The 18380-nt window shown below is 34.5% G+C and overlaps 1 protein-coding gene and 1 pseudogene across 4 annotated transcripts in view; both read right to left on the reverse strand.

Annotated features, from left to right (window-relative positions):
* Ctnna3 (catenin alpha 3) overlaps positions 1-18380 on the reverse strand; it is a 1721400-nt gene that overhangs the window by 515239 nt on the left and 1187781 nt on the right. The gene's annotated exons all lie outside the window — the stretch shown is intronic.
* On the reverse strand, positions 5444-6041 carry LOC124984788 (ER lumen protein-retaining receptor 1-like; annotated as a pseudogene).

Here is an 18380-nt window from a genome sequence, read left to right on the forward strand (position 1 = left end):
ACAGGAACTTTTGGGTGACACCTCCATCCAAATCATAAGATATGTGTCCCTGGAGAAATCCAACTAATAAACCTATCATCCTATAAGGACATTTCATTACAATAAAAATCATCCAAAATCCTTAGGTTGACCTATATACTATTCATGATGACTGCTGGAGATCCCTCTGGCCTTATTTACTACATTTTACCCTTCTCTCACCAAGTTGAGTCAGTCTCCCTCTTGAGCCTTTGCATTCAATCTTGTGGAATTTTCTGCCCCTACAAGAGTACATTCCATTCAGGCCTCTGCTTAACTATCACCCTAAAACCTCACAACTTAAAGCAGTGTTCATGAACTGATAGCATTGACCTGATGTAGGAGCTTTTAAGAAATGTGTAATCACACAAGTTATCCTAGACCAAATAAACCAAAATCTTTTGTTAGTAATATCCTCAGATGATATATGTTCATATTTATGTTTGAGAAGCATGTGTGTATAAAAAGTCACTTCCCATCAAGTTTTGGAACTTTGCCTGTTTTTTTCTTATGAAAATCATCATTAATTGACATTATGTTTATCTGTTGAATAACTGTTTCTCCTACTACATTGTAAGTCTCAAAAGGTAAGGACTCTAACCTCAAGATTAGAATCTGACCTGGCACATAGGAGACACTCTAGTATTTTTACTGAATGAATTTTACCCAATGAATAAATGGCAGACTTCATAGAATCTTACTCTACATTATTGTGGCTATCCATTATATCTTCATTTATGTACCTTTAGCAGTCTCCATCAATGCTTTGTTCCTTTAAATGCTACCATGAAGGGATTTCTTCTCATGGGCAAATCTTTCTCTACTTTTCTGGTGTTTACTGGGTCCCTTGGTGTGTATACATACCCTGCCTCATCAGAGCAATTGAAATACCACATAATCATCCATAAAGAAATATGAGAATGAATGCTGGTTGTAGCAGATGCTTCTTGATTGACTACTCACTCCTTTCTAAGCAACTCTGACTTTTGTGCAGATTTACAAAATCCTTAAATATTTCTTGTGCTTCAAACTATATCTTATCTTAACCTCAGGGAGTATGATCTGACTTGTCTAAGACAAAAATGGCAGTCCTTTTGTCCTTGCCAGTGATTGGTTGAAGAATAGACTTTTCTACAGTTCTTATAAAGGAGACATGAGACCATGTCCAGGCTTTTACAAGGAGAAGCAATTTGAGACAATTCTTTTTTAACTCTGGAAATTTTTGGTGTGTAGGCGTGATACCCAGAATTGTTATCACCATTTTACTGAGAGCTAGAAAACTTACCTATCCAACATAGAAAGGGTTTAGAGAAGATGACAGCAGAGAAATGAAGTCAGAGCTTATGTTGTCCTAATTTGGGGATTCTGTCATTTTCTAATGTAAGTAAAGTCAGAATTCAGTTACTTGAATCTGAAGGCATCATTTTATTTAGTGGTTTATTTGCAAACTTTTCGACCTTCAGAGAGGTCAAAAAACAACAACAATATTAGTCTTTACTAGTGCACATTTATTTTTTCTTCCTCAACTCAAATACCCCATAATAGCAGTAGGGTCTTCCACAGTGTAATAATAAGGAACTGAACCTAGAATTGTAAAACCTATTAGTTACAGTATATTAATGAATAAATACTAATGGCACAGCTATTATACTGAAAGGGAGAGAAGAGCAATTTTAATTTTAAAGTGCAATCAAGAAATTCTCATTTGCTATTAGTTCCCTGAAGATGCTTCTTCTAGGCAATTTACTTAAATTCTTCAAGCAGTGAAATGATCAGTAAATATGTTGAAATATTCAAGAACTATGGTGTCAGAACTGCCAAAAGTAATGGACATTAATTACGATGTATTTTAAAAATCAAGTATATAGAGAGCTCATACCAACTGATGGTCCTAATGACTGAATCATTGCAGGATTCTGTGCAGAACACCACACACAAGATGACATGTCTTATAGGTACGATCTTTCTTCAAATGCATAATTTAGACATATTTTATTAAAAATTTGATTTTAAATCAATTCCTGACTTAAAAGAAGAGTCAGGAAGGGAGAAATGGGAAGATGTTGGTCAAAAGATAAGAAGTTTCATGTAGGCAGGATGAACAAGTTCTAGAGATCTAGAGTACAGCATGGTAAGTATAGTTAAATACTAATGGTGTGAGGTGATAGGTATGTTAATTAGTTTGATGGTAGTAGTCATGTATACATATATCATATATTTATTATATGTATCAAAATATCACATCGTACACTAAGAACATAAATTTCTATATGCTAATTCTATCTCAGTAAAGCTAGAAAAAATAAGAAGAATCACATATAATACCACATCTAATCACACTTAAATTTTTGTAATGTTTTCTTCTAATAGTTTTACATAAACATTTCAGGTGCTCAGATATGAATTTATCATAATTTACTTCATCTTCCCTTAATTTAGATTTGTAAATTATTTCCATTATTAATAACACAATAATGAACATCTGCATCAAAATAAGTGAAAGACAAATAAAAGTTAAAAAGGAGTCAATGAAAACCTGGATCCAATGTACAAATGAATGACTGCATTTATTTTCATTCATTTAACAAATATTTAATAAATACTTAATTTGTACTGAACACTGGGAAATAATGATGAACAAAAACAAATAGTCCCTGAACCAATGGGCTCATACACATCAGAGAGACAAAATAAATTATATAATTACACAGACATTTGTTAATTAAATATGAAGGAAAATTACTGAAAACTATGTAATCATATATCAAGGAATTTTAAGTTAATGTGAAAGGTTTAGAAAGCTTAAGATCTCAAAGATGAGCATGAGAGAAGGAGCTGAGAGAGGAGATATTCAAGATGAAGAGTACAAAATGATCAAAGGTAATGAAGTAGGATAATTCAGTGTTTTGTGGCAGAACATGGAATTATTTAGTTGGAACTCAGAGAACAATGGCCAGAGTGCCAAAAGAAAACAACGAATATACAATATACTGTCAGTAATGGAAATTCCTGCAAAGTTTGTCAAATTTGTGTTGTTTAGCCCAAGAACAAGAATAAAAAGTATTCTAGTCAGAAGACACAGAGTACAGAAGAAGAGTAACACTGAGGTCTGTGCATGAGAAATGCAAATCTTTATTTTGGAAGGAACACTGCAGGACAAATAATTAAATATAGGTGGGCACAAGTGGATGTAAGTAGGATGGATATATCTTACCTAGCACTATGACCTTAGATAAAGAATAATGGAAGTTTCAACTAGGATGATACTGAAAATTAAAAGAAATGAACATAATAGAGAGATATCTGGGAAATAGGATCAGTAAAATCTGGCAACATGTTTGAAAGGAAAAGGGCATCAAAAAGAGAGATGGTGGTGGACTATGTGGTGATGTGGAATCAAAGATCATAGGATTGATTTTGCACAGGCTCCTGTTGGAAGTACCTCTGAAATATAAAATTAAATGTATCATCATGACAATTGAATACTTTATTGTGAGGTGCTGATAAAAGGTCTATGAAGATAAAAATTCATGAATAACTTGCATTTAAATAGTAATCAAAATCAGAAAGTGAAAGACTTTAGATCAAAGAGAACACTGCACCTTGGAGTATATCTAAAGACCAAAATGAAGAAAATGAACTTATCAAAGAAACACAGAAAGATAGAAGAGTGGGGGAGTCCTGGAAGCTAAGAGAAAAATGTATGTAAAAAAGGAGTGTATAAAATGCTGAGAGGTCACATAACCTGATGAGTGAAATATCTTCATAGTCTCTATTAATATTTAAATTGTTGCTGACTTTAAGAAGAAATATTATTCCAGAAATAAATTCAGAAACCAGATTTAATTGAAAAAAAATAAACAGGAAGAACAGAAATTAGAATAATATAGCTTCTTCTGAGAAAAATGAAGTGAAGTAAGTTAAGCTAGAGGAATTTTTGCGTAATGAAATAGAGTTGCGTTTGCTTAAAATATTTTGGGAAGGATTCACTGTATGTAGTAAAACACATATAAAAAATAAGGAGTGAAGCAAGATTCATGATAAGATAAGAAGAAACAGATCCAAAGTAATTTGCAGGTGTTGACCTTGATTAGGAGAAGCTGCTATTCCTTGACCAAGACTAGAGAACTCCAGACTCTTAAGTTTTGGGCGTGGGTTAGGGAGAAGATATTGCCATTTGTTGTGTTTTTAATCTGCAAAACAGGAGGAAGATCATCTGCCAAACACCAATGGGAATGCAGTAGAAGAAAGTTTGAATAACAGAGAATGTTTGAAATTCTAATTATGAGATGTCAGAAAAACCCTATAAAATTTATAGATGATATTAAAGATCTGAATGAGAAGAATAAGCATTAACTTATAGTAATATCAATCTGTTCAGTAATGTTTTCTTTAGCAGCTATCAGCCACTTGGTTTTACACATGGAAAAAAACATGGGCAGTTTTTAATCAAGAGGAGAACATTTGAATGGATCATCTAAAAGAAGATAAAAACTTGGATTTTACTGGAAACCTGGGGCATTAATTACATTATGTAAATAGAATGAGAAGTCTGAGAAAACAAAAAGGAGAAGACACTGAAAAATACTAGTATTAAGAAAGAGAAAGAGACAAGTCAGGGAAGGAGACTGACAAGTAGACGGAAGTGGGAAGAAAGTCAGGAGAGCCTGGATTCAGGCTGAATGCGGTGGAATGGAGAACAAGAAAGGTAATTAGTTGGTGATGTCAGTGAAAAAGGCAGTTAGAAACATGCATTGAACATTTGTTAATTAGAATGCCATTACTTCTCCTGAAAAAAAATAGATTGCGCGAGGTAGAGAAAAATACCTGAGGAACTAAAAACTGTGCGAGGCAATTTCAAGAAACCTGACCCTGGAAGATAGGAGCAAGAGATGCTTGGCATCATCTTAAATTTCACCCTCTTAGAATGAATTATGTCTTATTCTTCCATATTAACCCTTAAGGATCCAAATATAATGGAAAGGATACTTTTTTTTTTTTTAACTGTTAAAAACTGTAACCTCTGGAGAAAGTGAAAGCACCCGGAAACCACTCTGGACACAGGAACTCACATAAGAGATTTTATTAAGTAGACAGGTAGAGTGATTGCCTGCAGGGTGAGAGAGAGAGAGAGAGAGAAAATTAGAAGGGAGAGAGCACACACAAGAGTGGGAGGAAGAGAGAGAGAGAAAGAATGGTGGTGGAGCCATTCTTAAGTAGTCAAATTTCACGGGCTAATAACAATGAACCAATGGCTGGTGAGGAGGTTCGCGGGCTAACAATCTGGACCAATTACTGGCTAGGAAGTTCACAGACTGACAATCTGGGTTGTAAAGTGGTGTGGGGGAGGGAGAATAATGGCAGCAGTAAAATAGCAGATCTGATGCCAATATTATTCCCTTTTTGTTTTTATAGATACTACTGGTTAGGGGCAATGAGTCTCATTCCACCAGTAGAAGGAAGGCTGAACCAGGCTGGCCAAGATGGTGATAAGATTGAAGAAGCCCTCAAAGTGGTAGCACCAAATCCAGTTGAGGAGATAGAGGGTGCAGTAGACACCCAGCACAAACAGGTAATGGCTGGTAATGGTCTCTGCCTCACCAGTCTTGCTCACCATGAACAGCTGTGGCAAGATGGTCACTGACTCTAGGTAGATAGAGAAGGTCCAGAGGATCTCCAGAGGGGTGAAGTCCTGCTGACCAGGAATGCCAGGATGGCCATGGGAAGACAAGGAACTCCACCCAGAATGTATCATGGTTCCCATCATAAGTGACTTTGAATTTGCTGTAAATCATCCAGGTCATGGTGAAAGAGCAGGCTACGTAAACCACCTTCATACATATGCTGTAAAGTGAGATGTAGTTGGTGAAGAGGTCCAGGTAGCGGGCAGTGAACACCACAGCAAACAGGACCTGGCTCTTCCCTGAAATCCTGGCACATGAGTGGGACTTCCAGATTTTAAGCAGTGGCAAGATGATGGCTAGGAGGTGGGAGAGGTCTCCCAGGAATCGGAAGAGATTCATGGCTGGCAGGCTCTGGCAGGGCTGAGCTGGAGGGAGGCAGGCTGGCAGGGGCTTTCCCCCAGGGCTGCTGTTCTGGTGGGCAACAGGCAGAGGGGCAGGAGAGGGGACCCTCTGGTGGGCTCCACTCTGGGGAGAGGGCTCTATGAGGGGGTGCAAAGGCTGGAACTGGTGGCCAAGCTAAAGTGGGGAAAAGGGAGGAGGAGAAGGGATTAAGAGGGGGAGAAGAAGGAAAAAGGAGGTGTTCGTGTTTGCAGGAAGAGCAAAGATCAGATTTAGTGAGCAAGAAAGAGAAAACTTAAAGATAAGGAATCCCTTTCCATCTGCCTGCTTGCTCACAGAAGTTGTATGCCATTACATGGTCATTTTGGATTGATTATCTAAAGGATAAGTTTTGGTGGTTTTAGGCCAGGGGTCAGGTAAAGGGGTTTAAGATTGTCTAGTAGACACCCCATGGGGTGAATCTGCCAGAATGGAGGACCCAGATTCAATGGTGGAGACTGATACAGCTGAGTCAGTGTCCAAGGTGTCCTGAGGTCATAAACTAGTTAGCTGGAGACAAGAAGGCAGCATAGTGATGGGGGTCATCACCTGACCACCAGTGTGTGCCAGGCAAAAGCAAAAGCCAAGAGAGTTGAGGACCTGACATCAGGATTTTTGAGACAGAGAGCAAAGACGAGCCTCAACCCTGAGAGAGAATCTCCACCATAAAAATTGGGGACCCATTCGTCAGATAAGGTCAACAAAGTGGCCCAGCCACAACTGTAAAAGTCGTGCCTGGGGGAACCCCCACTCCTCAACTGCCTTGAGGGCACAGGAAGATCAGATCAATGATTGCATCTCAGGTCAACAGAGGAGTGTTTAAGTTAACCTAGGGGAAAACTCACCAATCTGAAGCCAGTGTCTGGATGTAGAGGAGAATGTCCAGGCAAATGGAAGGTGAGACCAGTGTCTCAGGTTCTGGTGTGACAGATGGAATTCCACCCACCTAAGTGGTGGTAGAAGAGCCCATCCCAGTCACAGCACCAATGACAGCACCCAGAAACCACTCCAGACACAGGAACTCACATAAGAGGTTTTATTAAGTGGACAGGTAGAGTGTCTGCCACAGGGTGAGAAAAAGAAAGAGAAAATGAGAGAGAGAGGGAGAGAGAGGAAGAGAGAGAGAGAGAGAGAGAGAGAGCGCATACGCACAAAAGTAAGAGTGAGGGAGAGAGATAAAGAATGGTGGTGGAGTCATTCTTAAGTAGTTGAATTTCACGGACTAATAACGGACCAATGGCTGGTGAGGAGGTTCGCAGGCTAACAATCTGGACCAATTACTGGCTAGGAAGTTCACAGACTGACAATCTGGGTTGTAAAGTGGTGTGGAGGAGGGAGTAAATAGCAGATCTGATGCCAAGAGAGGGAACAAAGTTGGAAATATGAAAGAATTCTTATTAGTTATTGTCCATGTTTCTCAGTACCTTGAAAATCATCACTGAAAGAGGAGACTTTTTGTAATTATAAACATAAATGAAAATTCTAATATGGATCTAATGCCTTGGTGCTTTATTTCTAGTATTACTATATATCTTCCTTCGTTTTATAATGACTCATAAACAACATAGTTACAATAGGTATGCTCTAAAATATCTTAGGTTTCTTATGGTTTCTCTGTTTCTTAGATTTAATACTTCTTCAGCATATTAAGATTTTTTCAGGCTTCTTTTTACCATGATGAAAATATTGTAAAATCCTTTTCTAAGATGATTTTGTATTAATTTCCCATGTGGCTATGAGGTTATTTATTTATTTATTTTTTTGCTTTTGCTTTTGTTTTGTTTTACATCAACAATTTCCATATCAGCAAGTCCAATACAGCTTTTCATTTCACTGAATATTCCTCTGTTGTCTTTAAAACTAATCTGGGTGAATATATTAAAAGAATTTATTACAATTTAATTAATAACAGATTTGTATAGTGGCATCAAGTATAAATATCTGTTACACTGTAAGCATTCTGTGAATTCTTAAAGGCACATTCTGAAGAAATTTCTAATTCTGGTTGTTTTTATTATTTGAGTATGTATTCAATTCTGTAGATGAGCAAAATACTTTTCTATACTATTCTTATACTGATTATACTTGAGGTTGCTTTATACCTGACTCAAAGAAATATCAAAATTTACACACATATATATTGGTTGCTGAAAATACTCAGACACCCATTTTGAATATATTCCAAAACAAATCTTTTATAAGTTGGATTTTTGTTTCGTGCTCAATTTAACACTGACATATGTAAAATTATAATAAGCATTTGCTATTTAGTCCATTATGTGCAAAAGAGCAGATTGTTTAGCTTTTTTAAAAAGCATCTTCTACAGGCTTTTCAGTAATCACTCAGTCATATGAGAAAAGCTAAAGAAAGAATAAGATGCCAGCCTATGTCCACATCTTGGAAGCTTGTATTTGGCCCAAAATATTGGCAGAGGAAAAAGTGCTTCATTCACGTTAACAGAACAAAACCAGATGAATTCACATTTTTTTAGGACAGCAAAGTATGATTTACAGAGGAACAGTCATCTCACCCAGGTTTATTGGGATTTGGACAGTGAATTCAACAGCAGTGTTGTCTCCCCTGTAGACTCTGGAACATTCTGTATTATCTTATCATATAACAGATGACCAGCCATATGGTGAAGGGGGAGGAAAATCAGTGAGGCAACAGTCTGCTGTACCAGTGGACACATGAATGAGAAAACAAAGGTTAAAACCATATTTGTGCACTGTGGCTGATTTTCTCATTTTAATTTAGAGTTTATATTTGTTGTTAAATGGCATTTCTTAGTACATGGGAATGTATTTTAAAAGTCATGTTTATACAAAAAATTTCATATAAAAGCAAGATTTTTGTAAGTCTTCATAATAGCACAATTGAAATATAGTCTCAGAATCTGTTACAATATAAGATATGCTCATTAGAAGTGTCCAAGGACATTGAAAATATTTTGAAATATTTGTATGAAGTAGCCTAATTCTCCCCGTACACAAGTCCCTATCTGATAGTAAGTAATTCTATGAATTGTAGTAATTCTTTCAATACATAAAAAATACAATTGTGGTAATTACTTATTTACTTTTACCTCAACTGCTTGAAGTCAAACCAATTAATATCTCATTTAATATGTTATACAGGTATTTATTCATTCAGCATAAGATATAAAAAAATATTATATATGGCAATTACAGAAAAAGAGATCTGAGACTTGTCCCCAATTTTATAAAACATTTCTTCATTTTTCTTAGAAGTCATAGACTGACAAATGCCACAGTGGAAATATGATCATAGTATAATGATTTTCTTCTCAGTATTCGTAATATATTTCACAATTTCTATCACCAATATGCTAGTTACACAAAACTTTCTTAAATTTTAAAGTAATAAAAAATGCCAGTCATTATCTTGAATATATTTGGCTTGACTTCATCTTATATTAAGAGTATTCTGTCATAAAATGCATACTTTAAAATATAATACCTCTTTACATAAATGCCACACAAGTTATATCTCCTCATTTGTTATATTTGTATGCTCATAGACACAGATATATAGAGAGATAGAAATAGTGATATCTAAATCTATCTGTTCTTTACAAAAGTCAGCATTTCATTAAATAATTGTATATAAAAAGTGAACAAATCACAAATATCATTTAGTTTTTACAGTTCAAATACTTCAGTTTAATCACCACCCAAGCCAAGAAACATTATATTACCCTAGCCCAGAGCCCTTTCCTGTTCCCTGTTATTATCCCACCTGCAAGAGGTTAATCACTAGCTTATTCCAATTAATACAAACTAATTTTGACTGTATTTGAACTTTATATGGAAGTAATCTAAGTATCCCCTTTTCTATAAGTCTTGTTTTGCATAGCCTTACAGTTTTATCCATAGTAAAGTATGTATCAGCAACTTGTTCATTTATATTCCTATATAGAATTACACGGTACTGATATATCATGAATTATTTATCTGTTCTAGAGTTAAAAGACACTTAGGCATCAACTATTTTGAATCATAATGAATAATGCTGCAGTGAACATTATTGTATATATCTTGTGGAGCACATTTACATATGTATGCAGTTGGGGGTTATATACTAGATAAAGAACTTGACTCTATGTTTACTGTTTGCTGACAACATTCATGGCCAGCTGCTTCCTCTTACTCTTCTGCCCTCATATCTACAAGCTGATAGAAAGTTCAAGTGCTAACTCCTTTGGTGTTGGTGCTAAGTTGAAATGGTGTAAGCGTCAGTCCACATCCCAGCTCCACTCCTAACCACTACAAAACCCCCAAGCTAGTCACACTTTCCCACTCTCAAGGCATTTTTGGACCTGATTAGGAGCACTTCCTCCTCTGCCCATACAGATATATAGATATAAATAGATATAGCTATAGATATAGATGTATACATAAAATAAACCTTCTTATGTCATCATTTTATCTTTTTTTTCTCTCTCTCTCACTACTATCAATGTTGGTATTCATCCAAAGCTAATGTTTGGGGTATGTATTTTGAGGGAGCTTATCCTGTGCCTATGAAGTATGCACATATATACTGAGCAGGGGACTCTAAGTCTCACAATGTATGGTTATGTCAGACTTGAGTCACTGGTGCCAAAACTACTGTAAAGAGGTTTATCAGGGCTGGGGAGATAGCTCAGTCGGTAGAGTGCTTGCCTTGCAAGCACAAGGCCCTGGGTTTGATCCCCAGCACCGCAAAAAAAAAAAAAAAGAAAAAGAAAAAAAGGTTGTATCAGCAGTTGAGAAGTCTTCTAGTAATTCATGCTCATCCTCAACAACACTTGGGGTTTTCAAGGCTTTTTTTTTTTCTTTCTTTCTTTTTTGACATTCTGGTGGGTTAACAAAGAAATTACACTGTGTTAGCAAATGATATGTATGTTTAAAAGTAATTATCAGTCATTTGGATATTTTTTATGAAAAATCTGTTCAAGCTGGGTGCAGTAGTGCACACCTGTAATCCTGGCAGCCCAGGAGGCTGAGGCAGGAGGATTGGGACTTTAAAGTCAATCTCAGCAAAACCAGGGTATTAAGCAACTCAGTGAAACCCTGTTTCTAAATAAAATACAAAATAAGGCTGGGGATGTGGATCAGCGATTGAGTGCCCCTCAGTTCAATCCCCAGTACCCAAATAAACAAAAACAACAACAAAAAACACCTGTTCAAGTCTTTTACCTATTTATTTCAATGGTATTACCTGCCCTTTTAATAATTTAGTTTGTAGGAATTCTCTATGTAACTTAGATATAAATCCTATGTATGTGTACATATAAACATGTATATTATATATAAAAGGTTACATATATGTATGTATATGTGTACATATAATTATATATATATATATATACACCAAATATTTTTTATTAATTCCATTTAATTCTTCTTGAACCAAACTTTTTAATTTTACTCTTTGGTATATCAACTTTTAATTTAAATGAAGTGAATTTATTATTCCTTTTATGATTATTCTTTTTGTGTCCTGTTTAAGAAATTTGTATAAAATGTACAGTCTTGAAGATTGTTTCTTATGTTATCATACTGAAATTTTTTTATTTTTTCAAATCTAGAATTTACCTGTAATTAATTTTTATATGTGGTTAGAGGTACCAAATGGATATCCAGTTGTCAGTTTTTACCTTTATCATTTTTATATTGATTTGAAGTTAAAAATAGTCTCATTAAATGACTAGATTCATCTTCCCTTATAATTATTCCAATTCATTTATTTAGGCATTCTTTTTCATCTGTTTATTAAAACTAAACTACATTTTATGTCTTTTAGTATTTCATTTTAGTTTCTGAATAAAACTAAACATAATATTTCACACATTAATTTTGTGCTAAGTGCAATTTTACCCAGAAGGTGAAAACTTTTAAAACTACATGGGTTATTATAGGACAATGCAATAATGATATGAGATATTGCTATAAATGGAGGTTTAGTAACCCAGAAGTATTCCAGATATATTTGATACATTGACAGTAGTATTTTTAGCTCTTGTTAATGAATTGAATGTAGAGAATAAAAAAAAAGGAGGAACATCAAAGATATCTTTACTCCTTATGCTGAAGCAACTGGAGAAGAACTACCTCTAAGACAGGGAAGTCTGTGGGATAAACATGCTTAGGAATGGTTACATGTTAAAAAATCTACAGACATAATTAAATATAAAAATATTGGCCTATTTCAGGTCCATTCATCAAGAATAATTTTAAAAACTGAGAAGTTTTCTTGCAAAAACTTTTAGGAAAATAAAACATTATTTCCTTACCTTCTACATTACTTCAATTATGGAGAAAAATTCCTTAGCTTCCATGAAATACACAACTTAAATATTTGTTTCTTGATGCAAACAAAAACAAGGCCATGTGTGTCAAAGGACTTTTTTTAGAATGTCCTGATGACAACAATCAATATCTTAATTTTAGAATTCTCATGGGGCATTGGCTCCTATTAACATGGAACAATACTCTCCAACATTCAAATAAGAAAGAATAGAAATTATCAAGTACTAGGAGTTACTAGTTATCAGTTATTAAAACACTTGAAAACCACTTTGAACAAGAAGGGCCCAGAGATAATACATTGAGAGACCTTTATCAATATTCATGAATATGACACAAAGTCTTATTGCAACTGTAAGAGAAGATAATAATGCAACGAATGAAAGATTAGGTGGGTAAGGGATGCAATCATTGCTAAAGTCAGATATTCAAAATCAAACTAACTTTTTTCTCTAGTAAAGTTTTTTTTTTAATTTTTACAGACTACATTTTGATTCATTGTACACAAATGGGGTACATCATTTCATTTCCATGGTTGTACACGATGTAGATTCATACCATTCATGTAATCATACAGGTACATAGGGCATAGGAATGAGATGTCTGTCTCATTCCACCATTTTTTATACCCCTTCCCTCTCATTTCCTTCTACATAATCCAAAGTTTCTCCATTCTTCTCTCACTCCCCACCCCATTATATATCATTCTCCACTTATCATGGAAAACATTTGGCCTTTGGTTTTTTGGGATTGACATTTCACTTAGCATGATATTCTACAATTACATCCATTTACCTGCAAATGCTATAATACTATTCTTCTTTATGGCTAAATAATATTCCACTATATATATATATATATATATATAAAACTGTGATATATATATATCACAGTTTCTTTATCCATTCATCTGTTAAAGGGCATCTAGGTTGGTTCCACAATCTAGCTATTGTGAACTGAGCTGCTTTAAACATTGATGTGGCTGCATTACTGTAGTATGCTGATTTTAAGTCCTTCGTGTATAAACTGAGGAGTGGGATAACTGGGTCAAAAGGTGGGTCCATTCCAAGTTTTCTGAGGATTCTCCACACTGCTTTCCAGAGTGGCTGCACCAATTTGCAACTCCACCAGCAATATAAAAGTGTGTGCCTTTTTCTCCACATCCTCACCAACATCTATTATTGTTTTTGTTCTTGATAATAGCCATTCTAATTGGAGAAAGATGAAATCTTAGAGTTGTTTTAATTTGCATTACTCTAATTCCTAGAAACGTTGAACACTTTTTCATGTATTTATTACTTGTCTGTATGTCTTCTTCTGTAAAGTGTCTGTCCAGTTCCTTGACCCATTTATTGATTAGGTTCTTTGTATTTTTGGTGTAAAGTTTTGTAAGTTCTTTATAAATTTCAGATATAAGTGCTTTATCTGAAGTGCATGTGGAAAAGATTTTCTCCAACTCTGTAGGCTCTCTCTCTACATTGCTCATAGTTTCCTTTGCTGAGAAAAAGCTTTTTAATTTGAGTCCACCCATTTATTGATTCTTGCTTTGATTTCTTGTGCTTTGGGAGTCTTGTTGAGGAAGTCTGATCCTAAACCAACATGATGAAGATTCAGGTCTACTTTGTCTTCTATTAAGTGCAGGGTCTCTGGTCAAATTCCTAAGTCCTTAATTCATTTTGAGTTGGGTTTTGTGCAGGGTCAGAGATAGAGGTTTAATTTCATTTAACTGCATATGGATTTCCAGTTTTCCAAGCACCATTTGTTGAACAAGTTATCTTTTCTCCATTGTATGTTTTTGGCTGCTTTGTCTAGTATAAGGTGACTATATTTATGTGGTTGCAAAAATCCACAAATACAAAAGTATATTTAAAAGAGTGCACCATGATCAAGTGGAGTTTATCCCAGTGATGCAAGGTTGGTTCAACATCTGGAAGTCAATAAATGTAATTCATTACATCAATAGACTTAAAGTTAAGTCTATTATGATTATTTCAATAGACGCTGAGAAAGTATTTGATAAAATACAGCACCCCTTCATGCTTAAAACTCTAGAAAAAATGGGAATAGTAGGAACATACCTCAACATTGTAAAGGCTATTTATGCTCAACCCATGGCCAACATCATTTTTAATGGAGAAAAACTGAAAGCATTCCCCCTAAAAACTGGATCAAGACAGAAATGCCCTCTTTCACTTCTATTCAACATCATCTTTGAAACACTTGCCAGATCAATTAGACAGACCAAAGAAATTAAAGGGTTACAAATAGGAAAAAAAGAACTCGAGCTATCACTATTTGCTGATGACATGATCCTATATTTAGAAGATCCAAAAAACTCCACTAGAAAACTTGTAGAACTAATAAATGAATTCAGCAAAGAGCAGGATATAAAGTCAATATGCATAAATCTAATGCATTTCTATTCATAAGTGATGAATCTTCTGAAAGAGAAATTAGGAAAACCACTCCATTCATAATAGCCTCAAAAAAAAATACTTGGGAATTAATCTAACAAAAGAGGTGAAAGACCTCTACCTTGAAGACTACAGAACACTAAAGAAAGAAATTGAAGAAAACATTAGAAGATGGAAAGATCTCCCATGTTCTTGAATAGGTAGAATTAACATTGTCAAAATGACCATTCTTCCAAAGGCACTACACAGATTCAATGCAATTCCAATTAAAATCCCAATGACGTTCCTCATAGAAATAGAGAAAGCAATCATGAACTTCATCTGGAAGAACAAGAAACCTCGAATAGCCAAAACAATCCTGAGTAGAAAAAGTGAAGCAGGAGGTATCACAATACCAGATCTTAAACTATACTACAGAGCAATAGTAACAAAAACAGCATGGTATTTTCACCAAAATAGATAGGCAGACCAAGGGTACAGAATAGAAGACACAGAGACAAAATCACATGAATATAGTCTCCTCATTCTAGTAATGTTTTTTTAAAAGAATATTTTCAATTTTTTAGTTGTAGATGAACCCAATACCTTTATTTCATTTATGTTTTTGTGGTGCTGAGGATCAAACCCCAGTGGGTCCACATGTACTAGGCAAGCACTGTACCACTGAGCCACAACCCAGTCCCTCTAGTAAAGTTTTAATAATACTTCCTAACCCCTTCTTATGGTAAGAAAATATACTAACTTTAAAAAGTATGTGAAATAATGAGAAAATACATGGGATTTGAGAAACTGCTTATATACAGACCTTTGAATTTCAGAAGAGCACTTTTGCAGGCAAAATAATAAATTTCATACTGTTCTATTCAATTTTTATGGAATCTGAAGCCAGTAAAATACATTAAAGAGATGTTAAAAAAAACTTTGCTTCCTCTAATTCTATATAAAAATAGCAACTAACATTTGCATGGTGTATTATAGTTTACAAATTGCTGTCACATACATTAGTTCACTTGATTTTATATTTCAGATTCAATGACACGCTTTAAATAGCAATCATTATCTTTAGGAAAATGTAAGCATTGGCAGAACACACAAATGTAATCAGTTTTATATTCTGCTCTATATTTAGGTAAGAACTGCCCAATATTTTGCAATAGTATTTGTTTTAGGGTCTATACAGATACCCCAACTTCAAGCAATATATTTTCATATCCAAGTTATCTTCTTCTTGGAAGAATTCATCACTGTAAGAATTTTTACTTTTTGAAATACCAGTTCATGACCATGGTATAAGTTATGAAAATATTTAAAATAATATCCTCCTCTTTTCTCACATACTCAGTGTACTTAGTTTTAACTCCACAAAGCATATAAACAAAATGGGTATTGTTCAACTTGATCTGTACAACTTAAATACTTTTCTTCTCTTTGTCCATTTTTATGCCCCAAATATTCATAAATATGTACTCTCAACTTTACCTTGCCCTCCAAAACATAGCTTTATGACCTTAATCTCCTACCACTAATGTTTCTTGTCACCCCTTTCCAACCTTCACTGTGCATGTTCACATCCATTTTGGTTATCCTAAGCCTCATTCCCTATTCTCTGCAAAATTTTAAAAATGTATAAACTAAAATATTGTGTAATATTGTAAGGTTATTTCACTGATCATATTGATATTGTCTTTCCAAAAAAGAGGGATTTTAAATAGAAAAAACTATTATTAAAGAAGCTATATTAGGCATTCTGACATGTATAATATTATTGAAGAATATTAGAAGAAGTAATATTAATATTAGAAGAAGTAGCAAAAATGACCAACACACGTCTATGAAATGCCAGATTCTATGGTAGATATAAAAGGATCTAATCTCTAAAAGGCTTCCATGTAGAGATAATTATGTCCATTTAACAGATCAGAAAACTAAGGTTCATGTAGCTTAATGTAAGTCTCCATGTTTGCAAAATCACATGGTAATAACTAGTAGAGTCAAGCTTTCTACAAACCTACTCAGATAACAGGGCCATGTCCTTTTCTGTAAAATAGCATACATATTTATATAATACACTATATTATTCTGACAGGGTTACCATAGTAAACTACAAGAGGGTAGGAGACTTAAATAACAGAAATTTATTTTCTTCAAGTTCTGGTGGCTGGAAATTTAATATCAAAGTATTGGCAAGTTCTGTTTCTCCTAAGGCCTCTGTCCATGGCTTGTAGATAGCTGCCTTCTAGCTTCTAGAGTCTTCAAATGGCCTTTCATGTATGCATGAGCAACCCTGATGTCTCTTGCTTTGAGACCAACATGATGGGATTAAGGCCCCACCCTTATGACTCACTTAACCTTATTTATTTTGCTAAAGACTCATTTTCCATATACAGTCACACTGGAAGTTTGGGCTTCAATATATGAATCTTGGCAGCATACAATCGAGTTTATAATATGTGGTTTCTTTCCATTTATCTAAGTGATATTATTATATCTTGTAACAATGTGTATATATTTACAACTTTAATAACCTAATTTATTGAATACAATGACAAAGAGAAAATTGATTCTGAAATTAGCTATGACTATGTTAACATTATGACAAATTCAAGAAGTAGGAATGGAGAAACTGCTTTTTTCTGTTGGATTTGTATGACATCATAAAGTTAACCCTCTGTAATGATAAATGACATTTCCTAAGCATCCGCTATGCACCAGGCACCATCCTATGACTTGGGAATACAAAGATTAGTGAGACATATTGCTAAACCTTGTGTTTTTCCCAACCCAAAGGGCAATCTGATAATCTTACATTGCATTGTTTTTCACCTGGTAGGAAGAAGAAAGATAATAATGACAAGGCATAACTTTGGTCTTAAAAGGCCTTGGCATAAGTGAAACCTAGTCCTCCTAATTGCATTCCACTTTCAGCTATGGTTTGAGTTCAACCACAGCTGAATTCAAACAAGGCTATGAGATGTAATATGACTGCACAGGTATGTGTTTGATTTTAATTCCATTTCCATTGTTCAAAGGATATAGCTATTGGTTTACAATTAGCAATATCTGTAATAGTCTCTTGTCTTCACATGAAATAAAGATTCTTATGTCTCAAAATTTTTAATATAGCATCAGATTTTTGTCAAAAAGCACATGAAAAGTTCAAATAAAATTAGCTCTCAACAGTGTCATTCTACTGAATCTTTATTACTTCCAAATCAATCCAAATTTCCCACAAATATTAAAAAGTTGATCTTTCATTGTTACCTGCCTTTCCCAAGTTTGGCATGGACTATTGGTAGTAGGAGTGGATTATGTGGTTGTTTGAGACTTAGGTCGAGTTTCTGAAAAACAAGGGACTTTATAACCATTTATAGAGACTGTTGCAGTTGTGTTAACACCATATTATAACAATCTCCAGGCAGCTATGTGGGTTCTTATACAGTTGGCTCTTATAAAGTAATTGTCAACTCTTTCCAATTGTGACAATTTGTGCTATACTGTTTGGATTATTTGGATCACAATCCTTTTTAAAATTTCAAATAATAATTTCAAGGTTAAAAGTCTAGACTCCACATAT

This window comes from Sciurus carolinensis, chromosome 5, assembly GCF_902686445.1.
Source record: "Sciurus carolinensis chromosome 5, mSciCar1.2, whole genome shotgun sequence".
In the NCBI taxonomy this organism is placed as follows: Eukaryota; Metazoa; Chordata; class Mammalia; order Rodentia; family Sciuridae; genus Sciurus; species Sciurus carolinensis.